General features: G+C 52.0%; 1 long non-coding RNA gene across 4 annotated transcripts; it reads right to left on the reverse strand.

Moving 5' to 3' along the window:
- Nucleotides 1-562: 562 nt before the first annotated feature.
- Nucleotides 563-14,084, reverse strand: LOC122207233. Of its 4 annotated transcripts, none has more exons than XR_006196725.1 (4): nt 13,360-14,084; nt 1,992-2,421; nt 775-968; nt 563-654 (listed from the first exon to the last, which is right to left on the reverse strand). It is a non-coding gene; the product is annotated as an uncharacterized LOC122207233 (long non-coding RNA). The 4 variants fall into 4 exon arrangements; XR_006196724.1 differs by lacking the exon at nt 13,360-14,084 and adding an exon at nt 10,742-10,782; XR_006196722.1 differs by lacking the exon at nt 13,360-14,084 and adding an exon at nt 5,649-5,691.
- Nucleotides 14,085-15,723: the final 1,639 nt, after the last annotated feature.

The following is a 15,723-nucleotide window of genomic DNA, read 5'->3' on the forward strand; positions in this document are numbered from 1 at the left end:
GAGAGAGGGAGACACAGAATCTGAAGCAGGCTCCAGGCTCTGAGCTGTCAGCACAGAGCCCAATGCGGGGGCCCGAAGCCATGAATGGTGAGACCATGACCTGAGCCAAAGTCAGACGCTCAACCAACTGAGCCACCCAGGCGCAATACCCATCCCCAACCCTCCCCTCCCTCCCACCCCCCCATCAACCCTCAGTTTTGTGAACATATTTTAAAACTACCATAGCCAGGAAAACAAACCATTCTAGATATTTCAAACACACACACACACACAAAGGTCATACAAGCAATTGGTGCTCACCACTGGTGGGGCTCGCGGTGGTGAAGGTCAGGGCCAGGGGGGAATCGCACCACTAGCTCTCAGGTTACTTTACCACAGTTGCTCTCCATAGATTCAAAGCTGCTGCTGCCACTCGGTCAGGAAACTTCGGGAAGCCGCTGCCGGGGTCACTACATACAGCCCCATGGCCCCAAGCCTGACTGGTGGGGAGTATGGACTCCAACATTCGGCCCGCATGTCTGCTGCTACAGAGGAGAAAAGCATGGCTTCCACCTCCTTCCACCTCCGCCTTCCAAATTTCACACAGGTACGCTTTATTGGCACAATTCTGCTGTCGAGGGAATCTGTCAACGATGGTTCGTGGGTTTCCAGGACCTGCAAAGAAGGGGCTAGAAATGGGTGTCAAGAGCCAACCAACATCATCCAGCAAACCCCTCCTGATGGGTGGGTGTTCAAAGGCTTTGTAAAAGGGGGGTGGTGTCCACGTGGAGTAACCTGGTGGTCGTGTTCCTAAGTCAGAAACCCTGAAAGGTGTCATTCTAGCTGGGCAGCAGGTGAGGCGCTAGATGCTGACGACATACACTCAACCCCAGAGGTGACTGGAGAAGCGCCTGGCGTTGATTCTTAGTTTCATCTCTGGAACGTTCTCACTGGAATTAAAGCTGGATGGACTATTGGCAATGCAGTATCTGAGAAAACATAGCCCCCATTCAAAAGGGCTGCCAGAGAAAAGATCTCCACAGGGAAACATGATTTCTCAAAATACAGCCTTTGGACCTCTATACGCAAACATCCCTGGGATGCTTACTTAAAAAAGCTGATCCTGAAAAATAATTTAATTTCAAAGGCTGTTGGGGCACCTGGGTGGTTCAGTCAGTTGAGCGACCGACTTCGGCTCAGGTCATGATCTCACGGTTCTTGGGTTTGAGCCCCACGTCGGGCTCTGTGCTGACAGCGCGGAGCCTGGAGCCCGCTTTGGAGTCTGTGTCTAACTCGCTCTCTGCCCCTCCCCCACCCCCCTGCTTGCACCCTGCCTCTCTCTCAAAAATAAATATTAAAAATAAAAAAATTAAAAGGCTGATCCTGCACACCTCCCCTGATGAAAACAAACAAAAGCAGACACTACTTAAAGTAATCCAGACAGATTTCAGTCAGTAACATAGTATTGCAGTGCCGTAGGGGAAAGGGTTCATCGTGAGCAGGCACCCGACTGGGATTATTACAGAGGTGATGGGGTATTTCACAGGGAGAATGAGGGACTAGGGAAGGGAATGAGTGGGGGGCTCTATGATCAGAAGTGAAAGATGACAAAAAGCAGGAAGGCGACGCTGGCCCATATGAGACCCATCTGGCTTTGCTGACACTTCTCAAAGTTAAGCTCCTGCCCTCTCACAGAAGCTGGGAGACAGGGGCCCGATCTTCAGGCATTGGCTGGACTCAGCAGCCAATCCTTTAGACAGCCAGGAGTTTTGCAGGCAGGCACTTTAAGGGAGGCTAGGGTCCTACTAGGGATGCGGCCACGAGCTGCCAGCAACCACGTCCGTGTTTGTTCGCCTTCACAGGCCAAGCAAGGTCGAATCAAGAAGAGGGCTCGGAGGAGCCTGGCGAGCATTTGGAGAAAGAATCTGTCACCCTCCGAACCCACATGCCCACCCCTCCTGAGCCCATCCCCCAAACAGAGGGACCACTTTGACAGGCCTTTTTATGCTCACCAAACGACTGAAGTAGGACAAGGCGGACGGGGAGGTGGGGGAAGCAGAGGTTCTCCGGCTTCTTCAGGGCTGGAGGTCGGCAGGGATTTGGGGGTGGGAGACGAAGGGCAGAGCAGATTGAGGATGACCAGGAGGCTCAACTGGATTCTTAACCTGGGAGTCCCCGACTGGTCATGCTGGCCGGCTCCTGCCCCCACGGAGGTCAGGGCCTCTCAGTCCTGAGGACCACCAGGCACGACCAGCTCTGGCTCCTGTGGTCCTGGTGGGGGTATGTTGTTGAGACCTGGGGGATGGCGTGGAGCACCAGCTGGGGGGCGGGAGCACACTCATTCAAGAAGAAGAAAAGTCCCGAGGCCCAGAGCAGAGGCAGGAATGGTGCTTAGGCTGCGTGTGTTTCCAGGGCAGCGGCAGAGAGCGGTCTGGCGCCACACTGTGGAGGAAATGAAGATTTCAACGGTACAAAGGCCTCGTCTGGATGAGGGCTACACCCCAGGGTGGTAGAGCAGGAAAACAGAAGGAGCCTGGCTCCCTGACATAAGAGCCACCGAACCAGCCCCAGATCCAGTACTTAACCGGATTATCATATGAGAGATCAAGAAGCTGCCTCTTAAAAAAATTTCTTTTCAATGTTTACTTATTTTTGAGAGACAGAGACAGAGCATGAGCAGGGGAGGGGCAGAGAGAGAGGGAGACACAGAACGTGAAGCAGGCTCCAGGCTCCGAGCCGTCCGCACACATCCCGACGTGGGGCTCGAACCCATGAACGGCAAGATCGTGACCTGAGCCAAAGTCAGACACCTGACCGACTGAGCCACCCGGGTGCCCCCAAGAAGCTGTTTTTTAATTTAACCCACTGTTGGGGGGCGGCCTGGATGGCTCAGTCGGTTAGGTGTCCGACTTCGGCTCAGGTCAGGATCTCACCGTTCGTGGGTTCAAGCCCCACATCGGGGCTCTGTGCGGACGGCTCGGAGCCTGGAGCCCGCTTCAGACTTTGTGTCTCCCTCTGCCCTTCCCTCCACTCAATCTCTGTCTCTGTCTCAAAAATAAATAAACATTTAAAAACAAAGGAAATTAAAGGGCGCCTGGGTGGCTCAGTCGGTTAAGCATCCAACTTCAGCTCAGGTCACGATCTCGGGGTTCGTGAGTTTGAGTCCCACATCGGGTTCTGTGCTGTCAGCCTGTCAGCACAGAGCCCGCTTTGGATCCTCTGCCCCACTCTCTCTGCCCCTCCCCCGCTTGCACTCTCCCCCCCGCCCCCCGAAAAAAAGGATTAAAAAAAAAGAATTAAAAAAAATCACTTAACCACTGTTGTGTTGGGTCTCTACTGCAGCAGCTGAACCTGTACGTAACCTGATAACGGAGGGAATCCATGTATCTGTTATCTTTTGCCACAACAGTGCTAATAATAGACCATCCTCAAAACTCAGAGGAGGCTGGGAAACCGATTCTCACAGGTTGGCCGTTACCGCTGTACTTTAATGCCCTGCTGGCTGGATCGGCGCTGCTTCTCACTGCTGGTCTTTTCTCCCTGTGTTGCTGCCGGGACCCAGGCTGAAGAGGCAGCGGCTACCCAAGAGAAGCGTAAGAGAGCAAGCAAAAGAGCCATCGGGCCTCTTCGAGCCTAAGCACGGAACCAGCCCCAAGCCCCAAGCCAGGGGATGGGAAAGTACACTGTGGCCACGAGGAGACACAGCAGGAGCGGGGATGCGGGGAGGGCCCATAATTTCTCTCTCCCAGAATGTGACAGAGTCCTGGGTCAGAGGCTACAACACGGTGGCCCTGCTCTTCTAGGCGTCACCTACGAATGGCGCAGAGTGAAAGACAGCGTCCGTCCATGTGAAGACTCTCAACCGCAGTTCTCTATTAGGTCAGGAGCCCTGACAAGACAAGAATCACATCTCCTTCCTCTTCCCAACGCCTAGGGCCAGGCCCTGCCCTCAGGGCTGACTCAGGGAGATTACTGGGTGAATCTGAGACCATTTCTTCACTCTCTGCGTAGGATTCCTTATGTGATACAGACTGACCTCCTAAAGGTCAGCACACAGTGCTAGGGGTTTGCCCGCAAAGCTGCAAAGGGACTGTGCCATTGGGAACTGAGATGTGTACCGAGGTCTGTCTACACCGCATCCTGGATCCACTGCCTGCCAGAGGGACCTCCAGAAGAAAGGACTTCCACAAGTTAAATATCGCAGACTTCACACTCCAAAGGAGAACCGTTTGAAGAGAGCCATGGTTAACCCTGAGGAATGCCACCATCACCACAGAATTCCAGGCACCGGGCATGTGGGTAGAAAGCATATTTTAGGGCAGTGACTCATGGTAAGTCGTTTCCTCCAGTCCCTAAAACGGGCTATTCAATGTCAAGCTGTCTCAGAGCTCAGGCTGATAACAGGGCAGCCATAGGGGACCTAGTGGGAGCTGCGTTGTCACGGTCCAAGTCTGTACGCACCGCTTGTATAACCTGCCCAAGTTCACAAAGACAGGATATCAGTCGCCGCTCTTTATGCTCCCAGTGAAAGAAATCCAACTAAAATATGCTTAAGCCAAAAATGTCATACGGTGTATCGGCTCACATAACCGGGAAGCCTAAGATCTTCAAGCTGGCCGCATCTAGCGCTCAAACGTCATTCTCTCCCCAACTATCCCTCAGTTGTGCTTTCCTCCATGACGGCTTCAGGCTTCAGGATGGATGCCCCAAGACTGCAAAGATAGTCGTTAGTAACTCCAACTCTCCACTGAGGTTGAGCAAGCCTCATAAAGGAAAGCCAGTCTTCAAAAAGCCTCTGATTGGTCTGCTTGGACCCTGTATCTGGCAGGAGGAGACCCTGATTGGCCAGCCATGGTCAGCGTGCACCTGCAAGGTGGGCCTTAAACCAGTACTTAAGTCTCTGCTAGGGCACAGGAACTGAATAGAAAGTCAAGAGAGGGGGTTGTCTCACGGCAAGTTGAGGGGGCGAGGTGACAAATGGAAGACCAGACATTGAGGCTAGATTGAACTAACCCTAAGCCTAAACTTTGAACAGGCTTTCACACGTTCATAGATGCTATTGTGAGTAAAACACAAATTCACTTAAGAGCAGGAGTGCCTTCATAGTAACTTTTGGTCTTTCTGTATTTTTTGTCCCAATTAATAGATATCGAAAGGATCCCTACGATCACGAGCAGGTCCGAAGACCATTCTATTTTTTAATATTAGAAAGGGATTCTTAACTGCAGATTAAGAGAGAGAGTAAAGAAAGCAAGAAGAGAAGGGAGCCAGGAAAACCCCAGCCCAGGAAGCAGCGAAGGAAGGTTCCAGGACAGCAGCGTATGACAGGTCAAGGAGGTAGCCGAGGGAAACGGCACTAACTGTCATGCCCAGAGCACTGGAGCGGAGTGGAGGAGTGATCGTGGCGGGCAGCACAGAAAGAGAAGGAGAAGAAATTTAAACCCCGGGGGGTCAGGGGACAGAAACGAGTGCCATCGGACTACATGAGCAAGCTCTGCGGTGAACAATGCTTACCTAGTCACAATTCTGCAACCACTATCAATCATGGGGCAAGAGTGACAAAACTAAACCCCAAGAATGGAATGGGTGGGGGGTGTTAAAGACCTAACTCCTTGCCTGTGTTGCTAGGAAGTCCACAGATAGTGTCTAAAATGGATGAATCAGAGCACCTGGGTGGCTCAGTCGGTTGAGCGTCTGACGTCAGCTCAGGTCACGATTTCACGGTTCGTGGGTTCGAGCCCCGCATCGGACTTTGTGTTGACAGCGCAGAGCCTGCTTGGGATTCTCTCTCTCCTTCTCTCTCTTTCAAAAAAAAAAAAAAAAAATTAAAAAACTCTTTTAAATGGAAGAATTAAGAGCTAGAAACACAAGATAGGTGGAGATAAGCACCAGAAGATCCAGCGAGAGGTAAGGAGGACCGAGGACTGGCGAGCTGGCCCAGGAGGGTGGGGATGGTCGAGGCAAGAAGCTGCTGCGGGTCATTCTGTTTCCTCACCACTTCATTTCGTACTATTTGAACTGTAAACTATGTGTGATAACATTTGGGAGGCTTAAAGAGTCCATTCTTTTGTCAACGGCACCTCAAAGCTGTATTTGTGTCCAACTTTATTGAGATAGAATTGACACATAATTTTTACGAACCCTTTAAATCCATTTTTTTAAGAGAGTGGGAAGAACCAGCTTCCTGCAACAGAAGCCATGAGAACATTACCTATTCCGGTTTCAAAAGAAATGGTGGCATTAGTTCTGCTTAGATGATTTCGGTCAGAGACCAAGTAAGCATACATCTGGGGTTCAAACAAGAGAGGCTCTCACTCCAGTGCTCAAAGACCAGTTAGAAAACGGAGATCTGACTGAACTGGGTAGGTACGAATTAGCCAAAACTGTAACAATAATAATAATAATAATAATAATAATATTATAGCTAGTTATCCTCAAGTGCTTACTTCAGACCAGAAACCGTCCTGAGGATATTATCTTATTTAATCCTCGTGGCAACTGATATTTTCCCCAATTTACAGATGAGGAACTGAGGCTCAGATAGTTTGGGGAACTTCCCGGAAGTCACACACTCTGGCCCCTCTGCCTGAGGCGGAGGGGCCTCAGCGTGTTGTGATTTACTTCTCTTTTCTAACCACCAATAAAACTTAGAAGTTTCTATCTCTGGTGCCATCTCGAGGGGCCTATGAAAACCACTGACTGTGGCAGTGGTCTCAGGCCCACACTTGCTGGGTTGTGCTGGGCCCTGCGCTGTCTTAGGGAAGGCCTAGAAAACAGTATGGGGTAGAGCCGGTATTCAAACCTAAGCATTCCCGCTCGCGCCAAAGCCCGCTTGCTGGGCCACTGAATTATGCTAGTTCTCCAGCTAGAATCAGAGCTGGGTGAGGATCCCACCTGTAGTAATTATGAGTTGTATGGCCTTGGGCCCCCAAGTTCCTTAACCTCTCTTAAGCCTGTTTTATCATCTATGCCATGGGGATAACAATGGTGCTTACCTTCAGGGTGGTTGCTAAGGATAAATCAAAATTCCTATCTGGCAAATAGGAGCCTCTATTTTCCACACCTGTTAAATGCCTTGCCCTTCAGCTCCTAGGTTAAGGAGAGATTCTCACATTTTCTCACCCTTCAGATCCACGGGTGGTAGGGCAAGAGACAGAAAAGGTTTGGGTCAAGGCTAAATACTTGGACCTCATCCCAGAGTGACTCTCCAGGGCAGGGGCGGGGTTCAGGAATCTACACCTTAGACCCCCGAGAAATTCAGATGCCTGCAGTCCTCCTGCCTGGCTTTGAATGACTATGCGTAGTGCTTGAAATCTGACAGACCAGTGCCTTTGTGAGCGTCTGAGCCCTTCCTGCACTGGCCTCCAGCTGTGTCTGTGCCTCCTCCCTTTCCCCATTGCCCAATCTGTCTTTATCTCCCCCTTCCATTCTAAGCCCCCTCCCCTTACTCTAGCCTTACTTCCTAGCTTCCTCTCCACCTCTCCGTGCACCCTCCCCTGAGCTCAGTCTGCATTCCTACCCACCGGCCGTTTCTCTACCAGTCTCTTCGCAGGCATTGCCCTTTCCTGTGTCCACCCGGAAGGCTCAGATAAAAGTTGCTTCCGCCAGGATAACCTTCAAGGCCTCTTCTCTGGCACCATGGCACTTTGCACGTACCTTTATTATTGCTCAAATAACAGGGTAATGGGAGATTTTTTTTTTCCGGCCTCAGATTACCTGGTGGACTCGTGGCCCACGAATGGTGGAAATGTGCGCCAGAGTAAGATGGAGAGAGGAGGACAAGCCCGTAGACTTTGCAGAGGGGCCGAGAGGCCTGAGAAGTAAGAGAAGACCAGGAGACAGGGGCTCCTGAAAAGATAGATAAGAGATTACCATGCGGGGTTCCCACAGCTTTTGCAGACAGCGGCTGCGCAAAAATTCATTGGAAGAACTGAGGAATGTTGCTGGCTCCATCTGGGGGAGGGCATGCTTGTATCAAGACACTGATGCTCTTGATGTGCTATAATTATAACCAGAAACACTATCCTTTTGCCCAGGAAACTGGATTTCCCAGTAAATTCCTTACTTTCCAAGTTGTTTAACGCTAAGATAATGCTTTGCTTCTGTGTCCTTATTTATTTATCTTTAACGTTTATTTACTTTGGAGAGGGAGAGCACAAGCGAGGGAGGCAGAAGATAGAAGACATAAGAGGAGAGGAGAGAGGAGAAGAATGAAAAGAGAAGAGAAGCCTCAGGCAGATGAGTATGGGAGTGAGGGATATCATGGCAAGAGAAAAGGAGGAGGGGAGATTAAACTCAGAGAAGAGAGGCAACAGAGAAACAACTAGATAGAGATTCTGAACCAGAGTCATGGAGAGAGAGAGGAAACTAAATTTGAGAGATCAGGGGGAGGAGATGGAGAAGAGATTGAGTGGAGAGAAGATGGCAAGGAGAATAGGTAGGGAGGAGAAAGCGAGGGAGAGGAGAGCGACGACTAAAAAGCAAAATAAGATGGGTTTTTTCTGGAGAGGGAAAGAGAGAAGATGGGAAAGGGAAAAAACAAGAGAGAAGAGGAAAAGAGAGAGAGAAGAGAGAGGAGAAGGAGGCTGGGGCTGAGAGAGAGGAGGTGGAGAGAAGGAGAGGAAGGAAGAGAGAGTAGGAGAGAAGAGAGAGAGAGTAGAGAGACACAGGGTTGATAAAGAAGAAGGAAAGTTAACATATTGAGGAATGGAAGAGGGAGGGAGCAAAAATCGAAAAAAAGAGGAGGGCAAGGGACAGAGACGAAGAGAAAAAGAGGAGAAATGTCTGGAGAGATTCTCCTGCGAGAGAGAGAGGGGGAAAGAGAGAGAATCATGAGGCAGAGAGAGAATGGAGAGGACGACATGAGACTGGAGGTATAAAAGTGGCAGATAAAGAAAGGAACTGATAGTGGGAGAGTAGAAGAAATGGGAAGATAGAGGGGCATAGCAGTAGAGAAAGAAGACAAAAAGATGAGGCGAGACCAGCAGATAGAATAGAGGAGAGTGGGCTGAGAGAAAAAAGGACAATGTAGTCGTCTGGGAGAGGGAAAGTGTGAGAAATGGGAACGGGGGCCGAGAGGGGAAAAGAAAGATGAGATGAAGAACCCCGGCTCAGAAGTCATGATGGTAGAGGGGAGTGGTGAAGATGACAACAGGACGGGAGATAACAGAGGCAGGGGTACTAATCAAGATTTTTAGAGTGAAAGGCAGACAAGAAAGTAGGGGAGAGGGCTGAGTGGAGGGCAAGTGGAGAAGAGGAGGGAGGTATACTTGTGATGACAAGAAGTGAGGGGGCATCAGGCAAGGTAGGGGGGAAAAAGAGGGGGTGGGGGGCTGGGAGGGGTCGACAGAGAGGGGGATGGGGGCGGGCGGGGACTCCCGGATGGGAATGAAGAGGTGGGGGGAGCGTGAGAGAGTGGCTGAGGGGAGAGAAGAGGAAACGGAAATCTGGGAGGGGGGCATGGAGAGGAAGGGGGGGGAGAGAGAGGGAAAGAGAACTAGGTGCCGGGGAACACAGAGGGAAGACGAGACGTGAGGGAGACGAGGGAGAGGAAGGCACTTTCCTGGTATGTTGGGAGGCCAAGAGATGAGAGGAAGGGGCTGGGGGTTGGGAAGGCAAGGAGAGAGGGTCAGGGAGGGAGATAGGAGAGGGCGGGGGGTGAGAGAGGGAGGGGTAGAGGGAGGAGGAGGAGAGAGAGAGAGAGAATCCCAAGCAGGCTCTGCACGGTCAGCGCAGAGCCCAATGCAGGGCTGGAACTCACAACTGTGAGATTGTGACCTGAGCCAAAGTCAGACACTTAACCGACCAAGCCACCCAGGCATCCCTCCGTGTCCTTATTTCTAACTTTCTGTTCAACTGTTAACCATACTAAATGTACTCAGATTCATCTAGTCTAAAATCGAGGAGAGGTGGTTCTCGCTCCTAGAGAGAGAATTATTGAAGAGGCAGCCCGCACACACTCAGGTGCCACATCTCCAACAGCTGGTTTTATAAATGGAAACAGGCACTGGGACCCCTTCTTCTCCCCTTCCCAGAAAGGCTGATGGAGAGCCTGGCCCAGATCAGTGGAGCTTTCTTCCAAGAACTGTCCCGTTCCCAGACCAGCCCTGTAGACACCCCCAAAGTCCCCCTGGACCTGCAGGTAGCAGTACCTCTCCACCCCAGTACTCACCCCACACTCAGGCCCTCAGATCCCACTTGACCTAAGCCTGCAGGTATGAAGTGTCCAAAGCACAAGACATCTGTCCCCACCCCCACCAACACACACTCTTGACCTTTTGTTCTGAGTCCATGTGAAAGAGAAATGTCAACTCTACCAAGTAAAGGAAACAAACAACTTCCTGGCTAGATGAGAATAACCAGAACCTTAAGCTTCATGCCTGGGGGCTGACGGGTACCTAAAGGTGCTCCCTTGGTGATAGGGGTGATCAAAACCTGTATGCTTTTCCTGAGAACCACCAGGCGGGAAGCACCAACTGCACTGATGCCCTCAGGGAGGCAAAACTAGGGTAGACGTTATTGTTCCGATTTTACAAGTGGGAACCTTCCGGGCAGGAGGCCAACAGACAGCCTCAACGGTAGATAGTGCTGTGCCCAGGCAAGGTCGTGAACCCAGAAGGCGGCCGGGATCTAGCGAGACGCAGACACTGCTGGGGGCGGGCAGTAGGACACGTTCCGCCCGACACTGGTGGGCTAGCCTGGTGGCCTCGCCTCTCCGTGCGCATCTCGGGTCGCAGAGTCCCCAGCCTCCCAGATCACTCACCTGCTCTGGGGCTGGGAACTTGGGCTTTCCTGAGCGCTGGCCCCGCCCCCGAGGCTCCGCCGGCCCTGCGCTTGGCTCCGCGGTCCGGGGGCGCGGCCGGACGCCGAACCAACGTGATGGCGTCAGGCGCCGCGAGCGCCGTTTCCTGTTGTCCCTGGCCGGGAGGCCGCAGCGCCTGGTCTGAGGCTTAGGGGCTGCAGTGGCCAGGAGTGCCCCGCGCCCCCTCCCCGCTCCCTCTGGTGAGTTAGGGGTCAGAGGGCGAGGAGGGTGAGGAGGGGACGGCGGGGCCGAGACGAGAACGGGCGATGGGTCACCAGCCCTGTCTGTGATCGCAAACCCTTGGTTGCTTTGAAACTGTCCTGCTTCAGAGCCTTTTCCCTTCCCGGCCTGAGCCCCGCACCCTACCCCACTCGGACCCGAGCCTTCAGCCCAAACAGCCAGTGCTGACCGACCCGTCCCCTTCCTCTTCTCCACCCGTGACCCGAGCCCAGCCCTTACCCTCACCCCTTCACCACTGGTCTTGCGTAAGTGCAGCCACACTCGACCCCACGGTAGCCCACTTCCAACCCCTAGGACAGCCACTTCCCTCCGCCTCCCTCTAACGCATCTCCTTCTCACCCCTCAACCCCTTTGGCAATCCCAGTGCTCCACGCAAACCTCCTCGAGCCCCCCCTCCCCCTCCCCGTCTTTCTGGCTTACCCCCTTTCAGGCTCAGCTTTCTTATCCCAGCCACCCTGCTCAGCCCCCCAAGGTCTGCTCAGCCAAAACACCCACCTCCCCCCACTCATTTAATACCTACCACTACAGTAGATGCCCTATTGCGCTTACCGCCCTCTTCTTGATAACTCTGATCTCAGCCCTATCTCAAGTCTTGTATGTATCTTCTTGTCCTCACCCACTCAACCCCTAACTTCCAAGCCCACCGCATACTTTCTTTCCATCCCCAGCCAGCCTGAGGACACTTCATTCCTGAGTCTTTGCTAAACCACCCCCCAACTCTTGCTGCCCTAGTTCCCACCACCCCTACCCAATCTTGTTAGATTGACGTCTTCCTATCCCCATTTCAACTCTTCATCCCAGCTCTGTGCCCATTCTTCCCTTGATGTGGTCCCCATTTGATCTGAGAACCTAGTGCAGTCCCCTGCCAACCCCACCTGCTTTCTCAGAGCCAGGCACTTGCCGAACACCTCAGTTGAGGCAGGGCCTCAGATGGTAAGTAAGTGTGGAGGAGTAGAGATCCTTCTCCCGTGGGTCAAGTGCTTTTCCTGGATGTCAGGCCCCCTGTACCTGTCCTTAAGGATTGTATTCCTGGCATCCATATTACATTACTCGCGTTGGCTGCTGGAATGATAGGTATCATCCAAATACCTGGAAGGTGAGGGAGCTACTCATTCAGCTGGGGCAGTGGAAGCTTATCACTTCCTTTTGGGTGATGATCTGGAGAAACTCAAGCGGTTCCACTGTGTGGGGTTGGCTGTGGTCACAGAATCATGTCCATGTGTATTGCCCTGCCGCTCAGAAAGGACCCTCACCCAGTGCTCCTCCTGGCCAGAACTGGTTGTAGATTAGTCCCGCTACCGAATGTGCCAGAGGTGACGTTACATGTTGTGAAGAGTAGAGATGAGTGGATCCTGGGGACGCCGAGGCCTCCGTGGAGGCTGTTGAATTGCTTCCTCTTTTTGCAGGTGCTGGATCATTGAGTTTTGACCATTTTGATTACCCATGAACACAGAGAGTCAAGTTATCTCAGAGTAGCTAGACATTCTTGAGGCACCCAGGCTCCATGGTTAACATTTATAATCTCCTGGGATTTGGGGGTGCACATCCCCTCTAAGTTCTGGTGACCAAACTCCAAAGGATTGGCCATTTGACAGCCATTGTAAAGGACCCCAAAGAAGACCCCTTGTCTTTGCTTGCATTTATAGTCTCACGCCTTTGAGAATCGGATGTCCTTTTACCTTCAATATCCCCTTCCGTTAAGGTGTGATCTCTGAAGGGTTTCAGCCTGTTGGCAGCTTGGTGTAATGGAAGGAGTTCCGCAGTGACCCCACCACTGAGAAGTTGTATACCTCAACTTCTTACAGTCTGAAACGGTCTGAGCCTTTTTATTTTACTCATCTGTTCATTCAGCAAGTATTTTGTGAGCACCACTGTGTGCCGTGCACTGTTTGAAGCATTAGAAAGACAATGGTGAATGAGTCAGGCAAAGGTCCTGCTTTCATTCACTCAGAGTTTGGTCCTTGCCAGAATCTTAAGGGATCTGGGACAAGAATATGGGAGAGATGGGTGTTGTTGGATGGAAGGAGGGAGGGAGGAAAGAAAGATACCCAGTGTTCCTAGACCTCACATTTCTGGCCTCACCCACTAGCCTTTGGACTGGGAATCACGAGCTAGAAGTTGCTTGCCCTCCAGCTGATATTCAGTTGCTTTGTCGCCCTACCCACCCCCCCCCCACACCCATCCCACCCCCCACAGGGCTCTTGTCTAGAAATCCAACTTTCTTCAGGTAGAAGGAGGTGCTGTTTACTCAGCACTCACATGTCTGAAGTATCAGCTGTCTTTCTGAATCAGAAGATAACTTTGTCATTTGTTTCCAGCTGAAAACCCTGACTCATCACCTGGTACAGCAGCTGGAGGGCTTAAACACCGGCCTGTTGTCGTGCATAGCCAGGTGCAGGATCGGAGTCAGGCCGTAGAGACGAGGCTGTCGCGGATGGCGGGGAAGTCTCTAAGAAGAAGAGGTTGCTGTTTACTGATGAACGGAGTGTTTCGAAAGTGGTGAAGCCAGGTTATCCATTTCTTCTTCTAATGTAAGTCTCATCTGAGTCCTTCTCCTCTTTTCGTTCTTCCTTAGTCTCTGGAGGAAGTGAAATTGGATGTTTATAGAAGGCCAGGCAGTATCACGAAGAGAATCAACCCCAACGATTCCTTCCTGTGTGTTGGAACATTTGAGGAGGGACAGCTCGGAAACCTGGCTGCCATGGAAAGGACCTGTGGTCAGCTAGTTGGGGCCACAGATCTGATGGGCAAGATTGTTTCTTGTCAGTGTTAGGCCTTCTTTGATAAGGTGGAGCTTCTGAAGAGTCTGTGAATAATAAGTTTGCCTGAAACTCTTTGAACCAAGGACCTGGGACAGTATGAACTGACGAAAGGCACAGAGCTTGGAATGAGAAACTTCTGTCCCTCACCTGAGGCATGTTTCTACTGAGCCTCAGTTTTCTCTTCTGTGAATGAGGGATACTCATCCTTCTCTCACAGGATTGTTTTAAGAATTAAATGAGGATAGAGAATGAGATCCTGTGCCAGAGTGAACCAATACAGAGGGGCAGAGGTAGACGAAGGGTGACTTCAGAGTTTCCTTAAAGGCACACGGCACTCACCCTTTTCTGCTCCACTGTATCAGGGATGTTTGAACTCTCTACTTGCTCTCTTTATTCTGGGTCTCCTGAAGACCCACCCCTCTTTCGTTTGCTTCTTGGTGTCAGTGAAGACAGCTCTGAAGATAGAAAGTGAAACCAGTCCCATAGCATGGTAGATGGGGGTCTGGCTCACCCAAGGAGCCTGCTGGAGTGCTGACCTAGCAGTCAGGAGACCCAGAGCCCAGAGATCTCACATCGTAGATGGTCGTGGTCCTGCCTCTGAGCCATTTCCTGCCTTCCTGAGGCGTTCTAGAACCGACAGGCCTATGTAGGGAGCTTTGGCTTCCTGCAAGGAAAGATGTGCCCGGAACTTTGGCCTGACCCCCACGTCTCAGTTCTGTTTTGTGAATTGTCAAGTGGCAATTCTTCTAGGTTTCTCTGCACTGTTGTCCTTTTGTGACGTTCCTGACACTGTTTTAGGTCACAGTTGTCTCTTGTCTGGCCCTGCTCTGACCTCAGTGTCAGTTTACTTTGTTTTTTCAGCAGACCCTGACTTGGCCAGAGCACCCACTTAATGATAAGCCTCCCTCCCTCCAGTGAATATTATATTCAGTGAATTAGTTGATGAGGCCTCAATGGTCTTCCTCTTCAGATTGCTGAGGCCCAAGCCTTGAGGCCGGCTGAGGGAAGGGCAGTTTTAGGGCTTGAGGCTCTGTCTAGAAGGGCAGGCCCCCGGAATTGCCAGAAGGGATTGGATGCCAGGGTCTCAAAGCCAGCGAGCCTGAACTTGGCCTGCAGGGCTGCGTAGGGTAGCCTTGAAGAAACCCAGCCTCTAGGATCAGGCACGGTTTCAGGACCGACTCTATAGTATGTCCCCTTCTCCCGGTGCCCTGGTGGCCAGAGCATGGAGCTGGTCTCCAGCGAAGGGTCCTGAGGATTCCAGTGGGTAGGAGCTTGGAAAGTGGTGGAGGGAGAGACAGTCTGATGGGCTGTGGCCAGGGGCTAGTGTTCCTCCTGTCAGTCTGTTGTGCGCTGACCAGAGCTGGTTTCGTGGGGGCCGTCCTCCACACACCTATCTGCCTTTGCGTGTCCTTACTTAGGAAGGTCGGCGCTGGGTCCTGTTCACCCTCTGCCGGATCCAGAGGCCAGGGCTTGAATCAGAGCGTCTTTCATCATTTAGGGCCACCCTGCCGTTCTCCATGCCTCACTGTTCGCCTGTAAACCTTTCCTGCCAGACTCAACCCTGATGCTCCCTTGCATCCCGCCACCTGGGCCCCCAGCTGGAGAGCCCTCCTCCCAAGACTTCCCTGCCCCCTCCCCAGCCACCCCTTAGCCCTAGCTCACACCCGCCTCTTCCAGAAGGGTGGATGTCATCCTGGCCGAAGGTGGTAGAGCCCGCCACTGATCAGCCCTGGGATCTTGGGAAGTTCCCTGACCTGGGTCAGCTTTGATTTATCTGGATAATAAAAGAGCTCGCCTAGGGTGGTTACAAGGAATGAATGAAGCAATGTGTGTAAACAGTACAAAATCCATTCATCATGCCTCCATTTGATAACTTCTTTGGGCCATAGGTTTTTGAGAACAGAGACAGCGATGACCTATTTTTTGGTGTCCCTCCATGCT

This window comes from Panthera leo, chromosome E1 (genome assembly GCF_018350215.1).
Source record: "Panthera leo isolate Ple1 chromosome E1, P.leo_Ple1_pat1.1, whole genome shotgun sequence".
Lineage (NCBI taxonomy): Eukaryota > Metazoa > Chordata > Mammalia > Carnivora > Felidae > Panthera > Panthera leo.